We start from the raw sequence: 17,930 nt of genomic DNA on the forward strand, positions 1-17,930 counted from the left end.
GCATTAAAAACAGTTGATTTTTTTTGTCAGCCGTTGCATCTGTATTAGTAATTTTTTACAAAATGTACACTACAAATACATCAGGTACTGGTAGAAGTAAAGCTGTGAGGACGGGGCGTGAGTCGTGCTTGGGTAGCTCAGTCGGTAGAGCATTTACCCGCGAAAGGCAAAGGTCCCGAGTTCGAGTCTCGGTCCGTCACACAGTTTTAATCTGCCATGAAGTTTCATATCAGCGCACACTCCGCTGTAGAGTGAAAATCTCATTCTACAGATACATTAGTTTCTAAGCAGACCGGGGGCCTCATTTAGTTTCGCTAACCTGGGCCTCCAACGGGCTTAGTTCGCCACTGGTCGTTAATTAATCCCACGCTTACTGCTTATGTACCATGTAATATTTAACAGTAAGTTCCAGATTATTATTAACTACGGCATTTGTTATTTATTGTATTTTATCTGAATACCTGTGACGAACAAATCAAACTTGAGTTTTCGTATAGGTCGCACATTTTAAGATATAGTAACAGTTGCTTCATTACTAATTAGTAAGTAGTTTCCATTTTCTGTTGTTTTTAATTTCAACATGTCGTAATTTTTGCTACTCTCCCCGTTTCCCTACAAAGTAAGCATAAGGGCGCCCCTGTTAATCACGGACAGTTTTATTGTTAAAATTTTAAATCATACGTTCCGAGGAGAATCGGGCAACAATGACAACATATAATCTATACTTCACGAAATGGTCACGATAGAAAATGAGTGATACTCGAATTCAGGCGAATGCACCTTTCGTTAACGGAGCAAGAGGAGGAGAAGGGGGGCGGGCGGGGGGAGGGATCTTAGTGGCACCTGCAGTACTCTCCGCGAAACACCGTGTAATGGTTTTAGAAGTATAGATGTAAATGTAGATTTAGACACTATACGTGCTCGTATATTACAATGCAATGGCAGATTCCTGCACGAAAAAAGTACCAGAAATCGTAGTTTTCCGATGTCGAAATATCGCTTAGCATGTTCCTGATGTTTGCTGTCGGAGTTGTTTCTACGCTGTGTAACTGGCTCCAAGAACTCGCCAGCGAGGCGGAGCCATCGGAAATCGGATGACGAAAAGGTTGTCGCTCGTTAAATGTGTGTGAGCGTCCGTTACAGCAAATGAAACGGGGAGTGGAACGTACGGAGGGCGCCGGGTAAATAATTGAGTCTACCTGTAATCAATATGCGAACGCGCGTCCGATGTGCGCATGCGCGCAGGCAGGTGTGTCAGCGAGCGCGCCAGTTGCCGGCAGTCACGGCGTGCTGCCTGTGGGACGCGTTGTCAACAACGGCAGGCGCTGCGGCCAGCAGTAAGTACCGCTGCCGCGCGCACGCGGCGATATTGTTGTGACTGCCAACAACGTGTGGTCACACAACTGAAAAGCATCCACCCTTTATTGTCCGAAAAGGTATGTCTATGTCAAGCACTGGATATAATAATACATAAATATCTAACACAACGAATGTTATTTACTGTTTTTTGTTGTTGTTGTCTTTTGTTTCCCTTTTGTACTATAAGATCTCTGGAAGTGTGAAATAGTTGCTTCTATCTTAGCAACCTGCAACGACTACACGCTATGTGTGCATCTATGAAAATGGCTACCAAATCAAAGAATTCTTTTCTTACAAGGGAACCTCCCCATCGCACCCTCCTCAGATCTAAGTTGGCACAGTGGACAGGCCTTGAAAAACTGAACACAGATCAATCGAGAAAACAGGAAGAAGTTGTGTGGAACTATGAAAAAAATAAGCAAAATATACAAACTGAGTAGTCCATGCGCAACATAGGCAACATCATGGATAGTGTGAGCTTAGGAGCGCCGTGGCCCCGTGGTTAGCGTGAGCAGCTGCGGAGTGATTATAACATCCACAGGAAAACCTAAATCGGGCAAGATAGAAGAATCTTTTTACCCATTCGCCAAGTGTACGAGTTAGGTGGGTCGACAACATATTCCTGTCATGTGACGCACATGCCGTCACCAGTGTCGTATAGAATATATCAGACGTGTTTTCCTGTTGAGGTTGACCTATGACCTTGTGATCAAATGTTTTCGGTTCCCATTGGAGATGCACGTCCTTTCGTCTACTAATCGCACGGTTTTGCGGTGCGGTCGCAAAACACAGACACTAAACTTATTACAGTGAACAGAGACGTCAATGAACTAACGGACAGATCATAACTTAGCGAAAATCAAGAATGTAAACTTTTCACTCGAGGGAAGACTTGAACCAAGGACCTCTCGTTCTGCAGCTGCTCACGCTAACCACGGGACCGCGGCGCTCCTGAGCTCACATTATCCTTGATGTTACCTGTCTTGCACATGGTCTACTCAATTTGTATATTTTGCTTATTTTTTTCATAGTTCCACACAACTTCTTCCTGTTTTCTCGATTGATCTGTGTTCAGTTTTTCAAGATCTATCCACTGTGCCAACTTCTAACTAAATCTGAGGGGGGTGCGATGGGGAGGTTCCCTTGTTAGTATTAAGACTAGGACACAGCAGTAACACTTTGAAATCGTGTGACGCTAAAAAACGTAACGACACCTTAACCGTTTTAGCATGTTCATTTCAGCTTCATTGTTTTTTTCCGTTTTAACTTACGTGTCTTTAATTTACATTTACTAGGTTAGCCAGCTGGATGTTTAAACATCTTTCAGTAACTGATGACCTTTAGCATTAATTTAATTGTGGCGAGACTGTTGGTAAATGAAGTCCCAATGATTCTTTTTGTACAAAAGCCCTATTGTAATCAGTTATTATGAAGTCTGGACCATCAAAGCAATGATTACCATTATCATCTTCTAGTGACATTACTGCATACATGGTTCATGGGAGAATATTGCCAGAACTTTGGGGGAAAGAACAACTAAACAATGCTCATTGGTTCAGGAGAGAATTAAAGATTGTGATCTGCAGTAAGATTACAGACACGAAGGTGCCTGATGTGACTAGAGAAGACACTTTCAACGGAAACGAGCAACAGAGCACCTTGAACAAAACATTCACAGTGGAAGTGCTGTCTGCAAACCTGTGGGTATAAAGAAGATACTTCAGTGGTGCAAGGAATAGTCTATAGACTATGGACGACCGAAAAATAGAAACATATAACGTGCTTGCTTTTACATATTTTACTACACAAACTTTTGTTTATATATGAACAATACCAACGAGAGAGTGTAGTCCGAAATACCTCATTCCAACGGCTAAAAAATATTGATGTTTGAGTTACCATGTATTCTTTAGCGGATTCTGTGAACAAAGCATACGTCACTACTTGAGATGATCATTTTTTCCTATAGCGCAAACATTATTGCCAATAAGGAACATAAGAACATCCCCAGCCATAAAGATGAAATAATGCATTTTTAGTATCCACGATCTCTGAATCTGAAGACCATCGTATCATTTTCGTCCACATTAGGAAAAGAGTTGTTACACTATCATTCTCATCCATATTGTATGAAGAACTTTATTTGCGAGGTGTTGGTTGAATGGGCAGACACAGAGATTGTGTATATTGGAGTGGTCTGGAGAGTGTGAGTACCGCCTTATTTTGTTGGTAAGGCCACAATGAGATGGTTTACCGTTGCCTTTTCCAACTTGCAGATAACAAGTAAAGTAATTGTGTCTTTTGGACTGCTGTGTTCAGGGTTTCTGGCGTGTGTTGTTGAGATTTTAAGGATGAGTACTGAAGTTCTGAGAGAGTTGGTTAACGATAAATTAGCTGTTGCTGTCAAGAATCATAATGGAGGCTGTCAAGCATAATGTCTTCATCCGACAGATCACATCAGCAGTATCTTATGGCCTTTCTCTCTCAAGACACGGCAGAAGTCCCTGAAACCTAACACATGGACGTTTTTGAAATTAAATTAGGGTTAGGATCTCTTCTTCCTTAAAAAGCTCAAAATATCTTCTGAATTCGCTAATTATCGTCTATATTCAAGGCAAAGTGAGACAAATTATGACTCCACAAAATAAGGACTGTTGGACGTTTCTATAAATACAAAAATGACTTTTACAGGAAATTCCCAATAATGCAAATATATTCTGTAATTAATGTATATATTGCAGGTCATTTATGTGACAGTCGATTTATTACGTTATTCTTCTTGAGTTGTTAATTTATGTTAATTATATTTGCTGAAATTACTATTAATGCAAAAATTGAGTGTGACAGTTAGCAATCAGACATTCTAATTAAAGTTATACACTTCATTGTAGGATATGCAACAAACTTAAAGTATTAGGTGTGTCGTCTGGAGGAATACAACAGGTGCACGTAATAACTGATTTGCACATGATTTTGAGGAGACGATGATTTAGAGCTTCTACAATTTTTTTCTTGCGGTAGCGTTCTCGCTTCCCGCGCACGTGGTCTCGGGTTCGATTCCTGGCGGGGTCTGGGATTTTCCCTGCCTCGAGATGACCGGGTGTTGTGTCGTCTTCATCATCATCATTCATCCCCATTACGGTCTGAGGAAGGCAATGGCAAATCACCTCCTCTAGGACCTTGCCTTACGCTCCTCGGAGTGTGGGACCTCATCATCAATTTTTTGGAAAATCATTGTTCTCTCATATCTTTATTGTCACTACGTTAAACAACAAGTTTCGGTAAGAAACAGACCATCCTCAGGTATAATGTGACATCTTAATCAGAAGCATAACGAATCATAACTATTAACAAGCATCATGCCATAAATCAACCTGTTAATTCAACTAAAATTATGGAGCGCTTACTGCAGACAGTCGACCAGTGGCGAAGCACACGACCACAGATATACTGTGGGCTATATGTGCTTCACAATTATAGTTGAATTAACATGTTGCCTTATGGAATGATGCTTGTTAATAGTTATGATTTGTTGTATATCTGACTGAGATGTCACATTATACCTGAGGATGGTAGGTTTCTTACCGGAACTGGTTGTTTATTTAGTGTATAATATAGTTGTGGCAAGCCATGATTTTCCTGTAAAGGCTTTTATTTTCACATGAATAATACATTTTGGACTGTTGCTAAATGTTCAGCTGTTTCCAACGTCAGTTCTACATCTACTTCTAATACTTTAATCTGATCTATTGAAACAAAAAGAGCTAACCTGTTTATGCCATGATCTAAGATTTAAAAACAAAATCATCCACACTCTATTAATAATAAACTCAGAATTACTTTCCGGGGTATTAGTTGCTAAAAACCTTTGAGAGAAATGGTAGATTGGCTATCGGAGATTCTGGAATGCTACAGTGTGTCGGTATCGGGTGTCCCAAGGCTTCGGCGTTGCATCTGCAAGACGAAGCATCTGTAAACAACTTGCGTGTATGCTCCAACCAGGCCATGACAGGTACTAACAGTGCATCCACTGTTGCCATCACTTTCATCCTTCTGAGAAGAGATACATGAAGCTCAAATCAAAATTCTTCTCTGAGAGCCTTGCTGTAAAAATACACTACTGGCCATTAAAATTGCTACACCAAGAAGAGTTGCAGATGATAAACGGGTATTCATTGGACAAATATATTATACTAGAACTGACATGTGATTGCATTTTCACGCAATTTGGGTGCATAGAGCCTGAGAAATCAGCACCCAGAACAACAACCTCTGGCCGTAATAACGGCCTTGATACGCCTGGGCATTGAGTCAAACACAGCTTGGATGGCGTGTACAGGTACAGCTGCCCATGCGGCTTCAACACGATACCACGGTTCATCAAGAGTAGTGACTGGCGTATTGTGACGAGCCAGTTGCTCGGCCACCATTGACCAGACGTTTTCAATTGCTGAGAGATCTGGAGAAAGTGCTGGCCAGGGCAGCAGTCGGAACATTTTCTGTATCCAGAAAGGCCCGTACAGGACCTGCAATATGGGGTCGTGCATTATCCTGCTGAAATGTAGGGTTTTTCAGGGATCGAATGAAGGGTAGAGCCACGGGTCGTAACACATGTGAAATGTAACGTCCACTGTTCAAAGTGCCGTCAATGCGAAGAAGAGGTGACCGAGACGTGTAACTAATGGTACCCCATACCATCACGCCGGGCGATACGCCAGTATGGCGATGACCAATACACGCTTCCAATGTGCGTTCACCACGATGTCGCCAAACACGGATGCGACCATCATGATGCTGTAAACAGAACCTGGATTCATCCGAAAAAATGACGTTTAGCCATTCGTGCACCCAGGTTCGTCGTTGAGTACACCATCGTAGGCGCTCCGTCTGTGATGCAGCGTCAAGGATAACCGCAGCCATGGTCTCCGAGCTGATAGTCCATGCTGCTGCAAACGTCGTCGAACTGTGCGTGGAGATGGTTGTTGTAAACGTCCCCATCTGTTGACTCAGGAATCGAAACGTGGCTGACGATCCGTTACAGCCATGCGGATAAGATGCCTGTCATCTCGACTGATAGTGATACGAGGCCGTTGGGATCCAGCACGGCGTTCCGTATTACCCTCCTGAACCCACCGATTCCATATTCTGCTAACAGTCATTGAATCTCGACCAACGCTAGCAGCAATGTCGCGATACGATAAAGCGCAATCGCGATAGGCTACAATCCGACCTTTATCAAAGTTGGAAACGTGATGGTACGCATTTCTCCTCCTTACACGAGGCATCACAACAACTTTTCACCAGGCAACGCCGGTCAACTGCTGTTTGTGTATGAGAAATCGATTGGAAACTTTCCTCATGTCAGCACGTTGTAGGTGTCGCCACCGGCGCCAACTTTGTGTGAATGCTCTGAAAAGCTAACCATTTGCATGTCACAGCATCTTCTTCCTGTCGGTTAAATTTCGCGTCTGTAGCACGTCATCTTCGTAGTGTAGCAATTTTAATGGCCAGTAGTATACCTAACTGCATACTTCGCCCGTGACGTATTTCCAGAGGATCTTGCATCAGTAAAGAGATCTCTATATCTCACTACTAAACACAATTGGTGAATCTGGCCTGTTGTGAGTTTTACAACATACAAAATCTCCGCAGGAAAAATTTTACAGCAGGTACACTATCTGATCAAATCCCGAATGCGGAATTGACCACTAGATGTCACGAGAGGCAGGCGACGCAGATTAAAATGAGGCGGGGAGTGTTGCGATGCCAGGAGAGAAGCAGTAACAGCAGCAAAGGTCGCCGGGAGGGCTCAGTGACTTCGAACGTAAACTAGCCACTGGATGTCATCGGAGTAACAGTTCCATCAAGATCATATTAGTCATTCTGAAGCCGTTCAAGTCGACTGTTTCTGTTGAGATTATGAAATCGAAACGCGAAGGAAGGACCACAGCCAAACCAAGACCAGGCAGAACTCATGTACCGACGAACAGGGACTGTCGAACATTGCGAAACTTGGCCTGAAAAAATGACAAGAAATCAGCGGCAGTAATCTCTCGAGAGTTCCCAAGTGCTACCAGGAACACAATTAATGTGCATAGATTGCAAGATAGGATTACAGTGTTCGAGCAGCTACACATAAGCTACACATTTTTATAGTCAATACTAAGCGACGTGATTAGATTAGATTAGATTAGTACTTGTTCCATAGATCATGAATACGACACTTCGTAATGATGTGGAACGTGTCAGGTTAATAAAAGGTGTCTATACAAGACATTACATTGCACAAAATATTACAAGACACTCAATATTTTTAATTTTTTATGGGGATTGGGGAAATTACCCACTTACTATATTCAAAAATTCATCTAATGAGTAGAAGGAGTTGCCATTAAGAAATACTTTTAATTTTCTTTTAAATGCTGTATGGCTATCTGTCAGACTTTTGATGCTATGAGGTAAGTGACCAAAGACTTTCGTCGCAACATAATTTACCCCCTTCTGAGCCAAAGTTAGATTTAACCTTGAGTAGTGAAGATCATCCTTTCTCCTGGTGTTGTAGCCATGTACACTGCTATTACTTTTGAATTCGTTCGGATTATTAATGACAAATTTCAAAAGTGAATATATATATATTGTGAGGCTACAGTGAAGATCTCTAGCTCTTTAAATAAGTGTCTGCAGGATGATCTTGGATGAGCTCCAGCAATTATTTTGATTTCACGCTTTTGTGCAATGAATACTCTTTTACTCAATGATGAGTTACCCCAGAATATGATGCCATACGAAAGCAGAGAATGAAAATAGGCCTGGTAAGCTAATTTTCTCAGATGTATATCTCCAAAATTTGCAATGAACCTAATACCATAAGTAGCTGAACTCAAACGTTTCAGATGTTCATTGTGTTTTTTCCAGTTCAACCCCTCATCAATGCATACACCTAGAAATTTTGAATATTGTACCTTAGCTACCGATTTCTGATCGAAGTCTATATTTATTAATGGTGTCATTCCATTTACTGTGTGGAACTGTATATACTGTGTTTTGTCAAAGTTTAATGAGAGCCCATTTGCAGAGAACCACTTAATGATTTTCTGAAAAACGTCGTTTACAATTTCACCAGTTAATTCTTGTCTGTTGGGTGTGATAGCTATACTTGTATCATCGACAAAAGTACCAGCTTTGCATCTTCGTGAATATCGAATGGCAAGTCATTAATATATATTAAGAACAGCAGAGGACCCAAGACCGAACCTTGCGGCACCCCATTCTTGATTGTTCCCCAGTTTGAGAAATCACCAGTTTTTTTGCACATTATGTGAACTGTTTATTTCAACTTTCTGCACTTTTCCAGTTAGGTATGATTTAAACCATTCGAGCACTGTCCCATTCATACCACAGTACTTGACCTTATCTAGAAGTATTCCATGATTTACACAATCAAAAGCCTTTGATAGATCACAAAAAATCCCAACGGGTGACTTCCGGTTACTCAGAGTATTTAACATTTCATTAGTGAAAGTATATATAGCATTTTCCGTTGAAAAACCCTTCTGGAAAGCAAACTGACATTTTGTTAATACTTTATTTTTATTAAACTGTGAAGCTAGTCTACAATACATCACTTTTTCAAGAATTTTGGATAAGGCAGTCAGAAGAGAGATTGGGTGGTAGTTGTTAAATCAGACGTATCCCATTTTTTATGCAGTGGTTTAACAATGGCATACTTCAGTCTATCTGGGAAAATACCCTGCTTCAGAGAGCTATTACATATGTGGCTAAGAATCCCACTTATTTCTTGGGAACAAGTTTTTATTATCCTTCTGGAAATGCCATCAATTCCATGTGAGCTATTACTCTTGAGAGAGTTTATTATCTTCCTAATTTCAGAAGGAGAGGTGGGTGGAATTTCAATTGTATCAAATGGTGTGAGGAAGGCCTCTTCCATTAACTGCCTTGCTCCTTCTAATGAACATTTATATCCTATTTTCTCTACAACATTTAAAAAATGATTATTCAAAATGTTTTCGACTTCCGGCTTGTTGTTTATCAAGTTTCCATTCGTTTTGATGGTGATGCCGTGATGCTTGAGGAGGTGCAAAGATTGACGCCACTGGACAGTGGACGACTGGAAACGAGTAATTGGGAGTGATGACAGATACCCTTTGGCAGTCCAATGGAAGGGCTGATGTTTGGAAAATTCCTGGAGAACGTTACCTCCCGTCATGCGTAGTGCCAACAGTGAAGTACAGGGGAGGTGTTTATCGGTTTCCTTATTGTGCTTAAGAAGACGCTAAATGCGGAAGGACTAGAGCACATTTTACAGCATAGTGTACAGCGAACAGAAGAGGAACAGTAAGGAGACGATTATTGTTTGTAACAGCGTTACAATGCATCCTCTTATAAATCAGACGCTGTAAAGGAATGGTTTGCGGACAATAACGCTCCTGAAATGGGCGGATCTGCACAGAGTCCCCACCTGGACTCAATGGAACAGCAATTGGATGAGTTAGAACATCGCCTTCGCTCCAGAAGGCACTACTTTCTCTGGTTTCGGTTCTTGTCTGAGCATGCTCTGCAATTCCTCCACAGACATTCAGACACCCCACTGAAGGTGTCCCCAGAAGATTTCAAGCCATCGAAGAGGCGAAGTATGGACACACCACATATTAACGTACAGTAATAGGTGTCCAGATACTTTTGATCAGACAGTTACGTATGTTGCGTCATTCCGTGACACAGGTGACCTAATATGGCTGCAGTGAAGTTCCAGCTCTTTGCCTTCATTGGTTTGTTAGCAAATGAGCTCACGTAGCTTGAAGAAATCCATTTTCAGTATCTTATACTAGACAGGATATCTCTCCTAAGATTCGTAGGGCGCATTTTCTCTGGTGTTTCGACATATTTATCCAATTTAGCTTTCACATTATGTAGCTGGAGTAGGCTCTCAAATACTGCTTGCCACACGTTGCATGTTACGCGCCTAGTGAGTTTGTCTCCAATAAAAATAAGTGGAATATCACGTGCCCATTCGAGAGAGAGTGCCAGATTAGTGTAACTCGTATTTGTTTTGTCGATATATATTAACAGGGATAGTAAAACAAAACAGGGAGAATGACCAATACTCCAACAGCACCCGTGTAGCGTTGCTGCAAGGAAGTAGCAGACAGTGCGGGTCAAGGGAGCAGGCGAGTCTCCTATTACGGATAGAGAATGAGACGAGACAGCATTAAGGGAGGTACTTATAATTCTTGGTTCCCTGTTGAGACTAAACTACAACTATCATTTTCCTTGATTTTCACTCCTGTTCTGCTTTCCATTTCTCTTTGGCATTTGACCTCTTTGGATCGAAAAATTTCCTTGTTTTGGATATATTAGTGTGTGACTGCTGTCATTTTTTTTCTAAATGTATGTGTTCTGTTTGATCTCTGGACTCGCATTCGGGAGGATGACGGTTCAATCCCGCGTCCGGCCATCCTGATTTAGGTTTTCCGTGATTTCGCTAAATCGCTCCAGGCACGTACTGGGATGGTTCCTTTGAAAGGGCACGGCCGACTACCTCCTCCGTCCTTCCCTAATCCGATGAGACCGATGACCTCGCTGTCTGGTCTCCTCCCCCAAACAACCCAACCCTCTACTTGATCTTCAAAATGGTGCAAATGGCTCTAAGCACTTTGGGACTTAACATCTGAGGTCATCAGTTTCCTAGACTTAGAACTACTTAAATCTAATTAACCTACGGACGTCACACACATCCGTGCCCGAGGCAGGATTCGAACCTGCGACCGTAGCAGCAGCGCGGTTCCGGCCTAAAGGCCCTAGAACCGCTCGGTCACAGCGGCCTTCTCTATTTGATCTCTCAGTTGCTTTGTATTATGAGAAGAGTGCTTGTGGAATTTGGTGTCGAGTTTTCCATGTATTTTTTCTTCTCTTCTCTCAATGTTTTTTGTCACTTTAGACTTATGTTTTCAGTGTATAGTTAACTCAGGGTTAATAACGAGGTATGGTGAATGTTTTGTTATGCACTTATTATGGTAATTACGTAGCGTAGGTCGCTATACTGTGTGTTGTTACAACCGTTATCATCATCGGCAACCTTGCAACCGATCTAATAGATATAGCTATCGACTAATCGATTTTGTTCCTCGTATAAAGAGCAAGACTGGACCATGTATTATCTCTCATAGTACACCGTTCTTCCCCTTTCCCTTACAAAGATGTAAGCCAACAACAGTTTAGGCACCTTGCTGACTTCGCAAGCAGAAGTTGAAGAGATTAAAAGAATATCAAATCAGCCAGAATACTAATTAAAAAATTATCTGCTCCGTTTGGATTGAGTTTATTCTAAAATATGTTGCTACACGTATAGATATAGCAATGTTGTAATTCAAGAAAGCTAAAAGTTGCTGCTATGTAACAGTAAAAAATGTTGTAAAAGAAGAGAGTCCAATACGACAAAATTGATGTCCCGAAGCCAGTATGCTGTGAAGTTTCCATGAGCTGGAAAAAGCAACAGCCATACTCATCACAGGCGATAGACGTCTGAAGTACTGGTTTTCATGGAGTTTCGAGTCCACATTTCACTGGTGCCAATTGTTGGTGGGCGCTCATCTACCGGTCGGTGTCCACAATTCTTTCATGTGCAGTCCAATATGTCTGATCACTGAGTAAACAAATGAATAAACATTTATTTGGTACGTTTTGGAGACGAACTGGCTATCTTACATACTACTTTAATGATTTTAACAGGCTTCCTTATGCAGGTTGGTTATTGAAGGTACATTGTCAGATTTACACTGCCTTACAAACTGCGAAACATCCGGAAAGGGAGGAGGAAACGAAATGAAACTTCACAAGTTGAAGGTGCGTGTGATGTTATTGCAGCGATTACAAAATCGAGTCAGATTTACTAAGGACTTGACAGTATGGGCCCTCTTATCAGTATGACATGGCACCCTCGAAGCCTCGATGTATGTATTGATTCAGATGGGAAAGGTGCCAAACCTGGTCTTCTTATTGTGCTAAAAAATGGTTCAAATGGCTCTGAGCACTATGGGGCTTAATAGCTGAGGTCATCAGTCCCCTAAACTTACAACTACTTCAACCTAACTAACTTAAGGACATCACACACATCCATGCCCGAGGCAGGATTCGAATTTGCGACCGTAGCAGCCGCGTGGTTCCGGACTGAAGCGCCTAGAACCGCTCGGCCACCACGGCCGGCTATTGTGCTTAAGAAAATGTTAAATGTGGAAGGATATGAACACATTTTACGAAATTGTAGTGGAACAATTCAGAGACACAGTTTTTTTGTATTAGCATTACAATTCACAGTGACATAAAACAGACTGTTAGGGAACGGTATGATGACAGTAGCATTCCTGAAATGGGCTGACATGCCCAGAGTTCTAATCTGGACTCAATGGAACAATGGTGGGATGCATTAGAATGTCGACCTTCTCCAGATCCCAATGTCAAACATCATTGCCTACTGTGGTTTTGGCTCTTGAGGGAGAATGCCCTGCCATTCCTCCACAGACGTACAGACACCTCATTTAAAGTGTCCCCAGCAGAGTTTAAGCTATCAAAAAGACCACTTATAGATGTTCAGAATAAACCTGATCAGACAGTTGTTCTACAACATAGAAGACCTAATATGGCTGCAATGAAATTCTGATTCTTCACCTTGACTGGACTGTTAGCAAAAAAGCACACTCGACTTGAAAAATTTCAATTTTCGATATCTTATACTGGCCAAGTTGTGTCTCCTAGGAGCTGTAAGCGCATTTTCTCTGGTGTTTTGCATGATACTTGCAACTTAGTTTTTGCAACATGTAGCTTGAGTCAGGCCAAATAGATGCTGCTTATACACTATTGGCCATTAAAATTGATACACCACGAAGATGACGTGCTACAGACGCGAAATTTAACCGAGAGGAAGAAGATGCTGTGATATGCAAATGATTAGCTTTTCAGAGCATTCACACAAGGTTGGCACCGGTGGCGACACCTACAACGTGCTGACATGAGGGAAGTTTCCAACCGATTACTCATACACAAACAGCAGTTGACCGGCGTTGATGGTGAAACGTTGTTGTGATGCCTCGTGTAAGGAGGAGAAATGCGTACCATCACATTTCCGACTTTGATAAAGGTCAGACTGTAGCCTATTGCGGTTTATCGTATCGCGACATTGCTGCTCGCGTTGGTCGAGATTCAATGACTGTTAGCAGAATATGGAATCGGTGGGTTCAGGAGGGTAATACGGAACGCCGTGCTGGATCCCAACGGCCTCGTATCACTATCAGTCGAGATGACAGGCATCTTATCCGCATGGCTGTAACGGATCGTGCAGCCACGTCTCGATTCCTGAGTCAACAGATGGGGACATTTGCCAGACAACAACCATCTGCATGAACAGTTCGACGACGTTTGCAACAGCATGGACTATCAGCTCGGAGACCATGGTTGCGGTTACCCTTGACGCTGCATCACAGACGGGAGCGCCTGCGATGGTGTACTCAACGACGAACCTGGGTGCACGAATGGCAAAACGCCATTTTTTCGGATGAATCCAGGTTCTGTTTACAGCACCATGACGGTCGCATCCATGTTTGGCTGCATCGCAGTGAACGCACATTGGAAGCGTGTATTCGTCATCGGCATACTGGCGTATCACCCGGTGTGATGGTATGGGGTGCCATTGGTTACAGGTCTCGGTCACCTCTTGTTCGCATTGACGTCACTTTGAACAGTACACGTTACGTTTCAGATATGTTACGACCAGTGGCTCTACCTTTCATTCGATCCCTGCGAAACCCTACATTTCAGCAGGATAATGCATGACTGCTCGGGCCTTTCTGCATACAAGAAATGTTCGACTGCTGCCCTGGCCAGCACATTCTCCGGATCTCTTACCAATTGAAAACATCTGGTCAATGGTGGCCGAGCAACTGGCTCGTCACAATACGCCAGTCACTACTCTTGATGCACTGTGGTATCGTGTTGAAGCTGCATGGGCAGCTGTACCTGTACACGCCATCCTAGCTCTGTATGTCTCAATGCCCAGGCCTATCAAGGCCGTTATTACGGCCACAGGTGGTTGTTCTGGGTACTGGTTTCTCAGGATCTATGCTCCTAAACTGCGTGAAAATGTAATTACATGTCAGTTCTAGTATAATATATTTGTCCAATGAATACCCGTTTATCATCTGCATTTCTTCTTGGTGTAGCAATTTTAATAGCCAGTAGTGTAACATGTTTCATGCAATCCCTGTGCAACGGAAAGTGTTGGTCTTTTTCCCATTAAAAAGAAAAAGATATTTAAAACGGCTTTTTCGGTGTGTATTCGATAGAGCAGTTCAAAATTAGTTTAATGCGATATTTGTTTTACTGATGTTTATTAACAGGGACAGGATAACACGAAAAGCAACCGGTACGCCAGCAGCTACTGTGTAGTGCTGCCGCAGACAACGTGGGGCAGGGCAGCACGCAAGTCGTCGCTAGAGTACTGGTTATTTTTCGTGTTCTACTGTCCCTGTTAATACATGTCAATATAGCAGATATCGCACTAAACTTATCTGGGGCTGCTCTATCGAACAGTCACGTAAAATTCGGCTTTAAAACCATTTCTTCATAACAGAAGACAAACCAACGCTTTTTGTTGACACTGTTCGTGGCATGAAACATGTGAGCAGTACTTGGCTAGGCCGACTCCACCTACACAATGCAAGAACGAAAACGCAAATATGTGTCGAAACACCAGAAAAAAATTTGCCTGACGACTGTTTGGAGAGATACTGTATAACAGTTTCCAATTATTGATAGCGAATGACACCAGATAAAACTGAGGAAGGTACTTACAGTCCTTGGTTCTCTCTTCAGACTAAGTTACAATTGTCTTTTTCTTTGGTTTTCACACCCATTCTGCTTGCCATTATGACCTCTTTGGATCGCAAAATTTCCCAGTTCCGGATATATTAGTGGGTGACTGCTGCCTTTTTTTTCTAATGTCGCTACAAATGTCTACGTTATCTTTGGTCTCTCAGTTGCTTTGTACTACAGAAGATTGCTTGTGAAATTTGGTATCAGTGTTTTCCGTGTACTGTTTTGTTCTCTTATCTCAATGCATTTTACTTCTCCATTTAGACTTAGTGTTTAAATGTATTCGGAACTTGGGGTTAATCATGAGGCTATGATAAAAATTTTCTTTTTTTTGACACGCACTTGCATTGTATGCGCTTACAACGTGTAGGTCGATATATTGTATCCATTTTTTGTTGTTGTTAAAACCGTTATCGTTAAAGTCAATCTTGCAACCGATCTATAGATGTAGCTCTCAACTAATCGATTTTGTCCCTCACATTAGAGCAAGAAGTGGCCATGTCTTGTCTCTCATAATACACCTTTCTTCTCGTAGAGCTTTACTTTGTAACTACACTATGTGATCAAAAGTATCCGAAAACTTAGCTGAAAATGACTTACAAGTTCGAGGCGCCCTCCATCGGTAATGCTGGAATTCAATAAGGTGTTGGCCCACACTTAGCCTTGATGACAGCGTCCACTCTCGCAGGCATACGTTCAATCGGGTGCTGGAAGGTTTCTTGGGGAATGGCAGCCCATTCTTCACGGGGTGCTGCACTGACAGGTATTGATGTCGGTCGATGAGGCCTGGCACGAAGTCGGCGTTCCAAAACATCCCAAAGGTGTTCTATAGGATTCAGTTCAGGACACTGTCAGAACAGTCCATTACAGGGATGTTACTATCGTGTAACCACTCCCCATGCATTATGATCAGGTGCTTGAGCATGTTGAAAGATGCGGTCGCCGTCCCCGAATTGCTCTTCAACAGTGGGAAGCAAGAAGGTGCCTAAAACATCAGTGTAGGCCTTTGCTGTGATAGTGCCATGCAAAACAACAATGGGTGCAAGCCCCTTCCATGAAAAACACGGCCACACCATAACACCACCGCCTCCGAATTTTACTGTTGGCACTACACGCGATGGCAGGTGACGTTTACCCGGCATTCGCCAACCCACATCCTGGCATCGGATCGCCACATTGTGTACCGTGATTCGTCACTCGCTTCTTATACCAAGCGAGCCATCGTTTGGCGTTTACCGGCGTGATGTATGGCTTATGAGCAACCGCTCGACCATGAAAGCCGTTTTCTCACCTCCCGCCTAACTGTCATAGTACTTGCAGTGGATCCTGATGCAGTTTGAAATTCCTGTGTGATGGTCTGGATAGATGTCTGCCTATTACACATTATGACCCTTTTCAACTATCAGTGGTCTCTGTCAATCAACAGACGCTTTTGTGCTGTACGTGTCCCTTCACGTTTCCACTTCACTATCACATCGGAAACAGTGGACCTAGGAATGTTTAGGAGTGTGGAAATCTGGCGTACAGATGTATGACACAAGTGACACCCAATCACCTGACCACGTTCGAAGTCCGTGAGTTCCTCGGAGCGACCCATTCTGCTCTCTCTCGATGTCTAATGACTACTGAGGTCGTTGAAATGGAGTGCCTAGCAGTAGGTGGCGGCACAATGTATCTAATATGAAAAACGTGTGGTTTTAGGGTGTCCGGATACTTTGATCACATAGTAAGCCAACAATAGTTTAGGTACGATGCTGACTCCAGAAACAAAAGTTGAAACATGAAAAGGAAAAGCTGAAAAGATTAAGAAACATCAAATCAGTCAGAATACTAATAAAAATGATCTCCTCTGTTTGGATTGTTTTTATTCTAAAATACATTGTTATGTATAAAGATTTAACAATGTTGTACTTTAAGAAAGCTAAAAATTGTTGCTATATAACAGTAAAGAGATATAACAAAGAAAATTTAGACCAGAGTGACCAAAATAATTGGCCCAGTGTCAGTATGCTGTGAAGCTCACATGAGCTAGAAAGAACAACTGCGACACAGCTGTTGTTCAGGGTGACAGGTGATGGGAGAAGGTTAGTAAGTCATCTGTTGCTCAGTATTGCAGGTCATAAATTGCGACAGAACAACCATAGTCCCAATACTCTGATATTGGGACAGAATTGACGTCCTAGCTGTTCCCACAGACATTCTATTGGAGACAGACCTGGGGATCTTGCTGACCACAAGAGTACCTGAGCATCATATACACTGTTGATAGACACATTTGCCATACGTGGATGAGCATTGTCCTGTTGAAAAATGTCATCCTGACACTATTGTATGAGAGGTAACATATGAGGACGCTAGATAGCTGTGACGTACTAGTGTGCAGTCACAGTTCCTTTGATCACTAACAGCCAAGACGATAATACCCGATGGCTTCTCACAACATGATACCACAAGTAACACGGTTGTGCCTCTCCAAAACATTGGAAGAACGGGACGTTTTTCCAAGTCGACTCCATACTCGCTGACGTTGTTCATTCTTGGTTCTTCAGAACCGCAGTTCATCGCTAAGCCCAATCTAGTGTCATTAATCAGCTGTCCATGCTACCCAGACACCACTCCAAACACAGTTGTTACATTGTGGTGTTAATGGTAGCCTACGCATGGAACGGTAACTCCTTAGTCAGGCT

At 42.5% G+C, this 17,930-nt stretch overlaps 1 protein-coding gene across 1 annotated transcript in view; it reads left to right on the forward strand.

The window, feature by feature from the left end:
• Nucleotides 1-1,300: 1,300 nt before the first annotated feature.
• The window catches only part of LOC126236862 (uncharacterized), a 396,531-nt gene continuing 379,901 nt past the window's right edge, over nucleotides 1,301-17,930 (forward strand). The window contains exon 1 of the mRNA XM_049946483.1: nucleotides 1,301-1,436. The gene's annotated coding sequence lies outside the window, so the exon portion shown is untranslated. The remainder of the gene's footprint in view (nucleotides 1,437-17,930) is intronic.

This window comes from Schistocerca nitens, chromosome 2, assembly GCF_023898315.1.
Source record: "Schistocerca nitens isolate TAMUIC-IGC-003100 chromosome 2, iqSchNite1.1, whole genome shotgun sequence".
NCBI lineage: Eukaryota > Metazoa > Arthropoda > Insecta > Orthoptera > Acrididae > Schistocerca > Schistocerca nitens.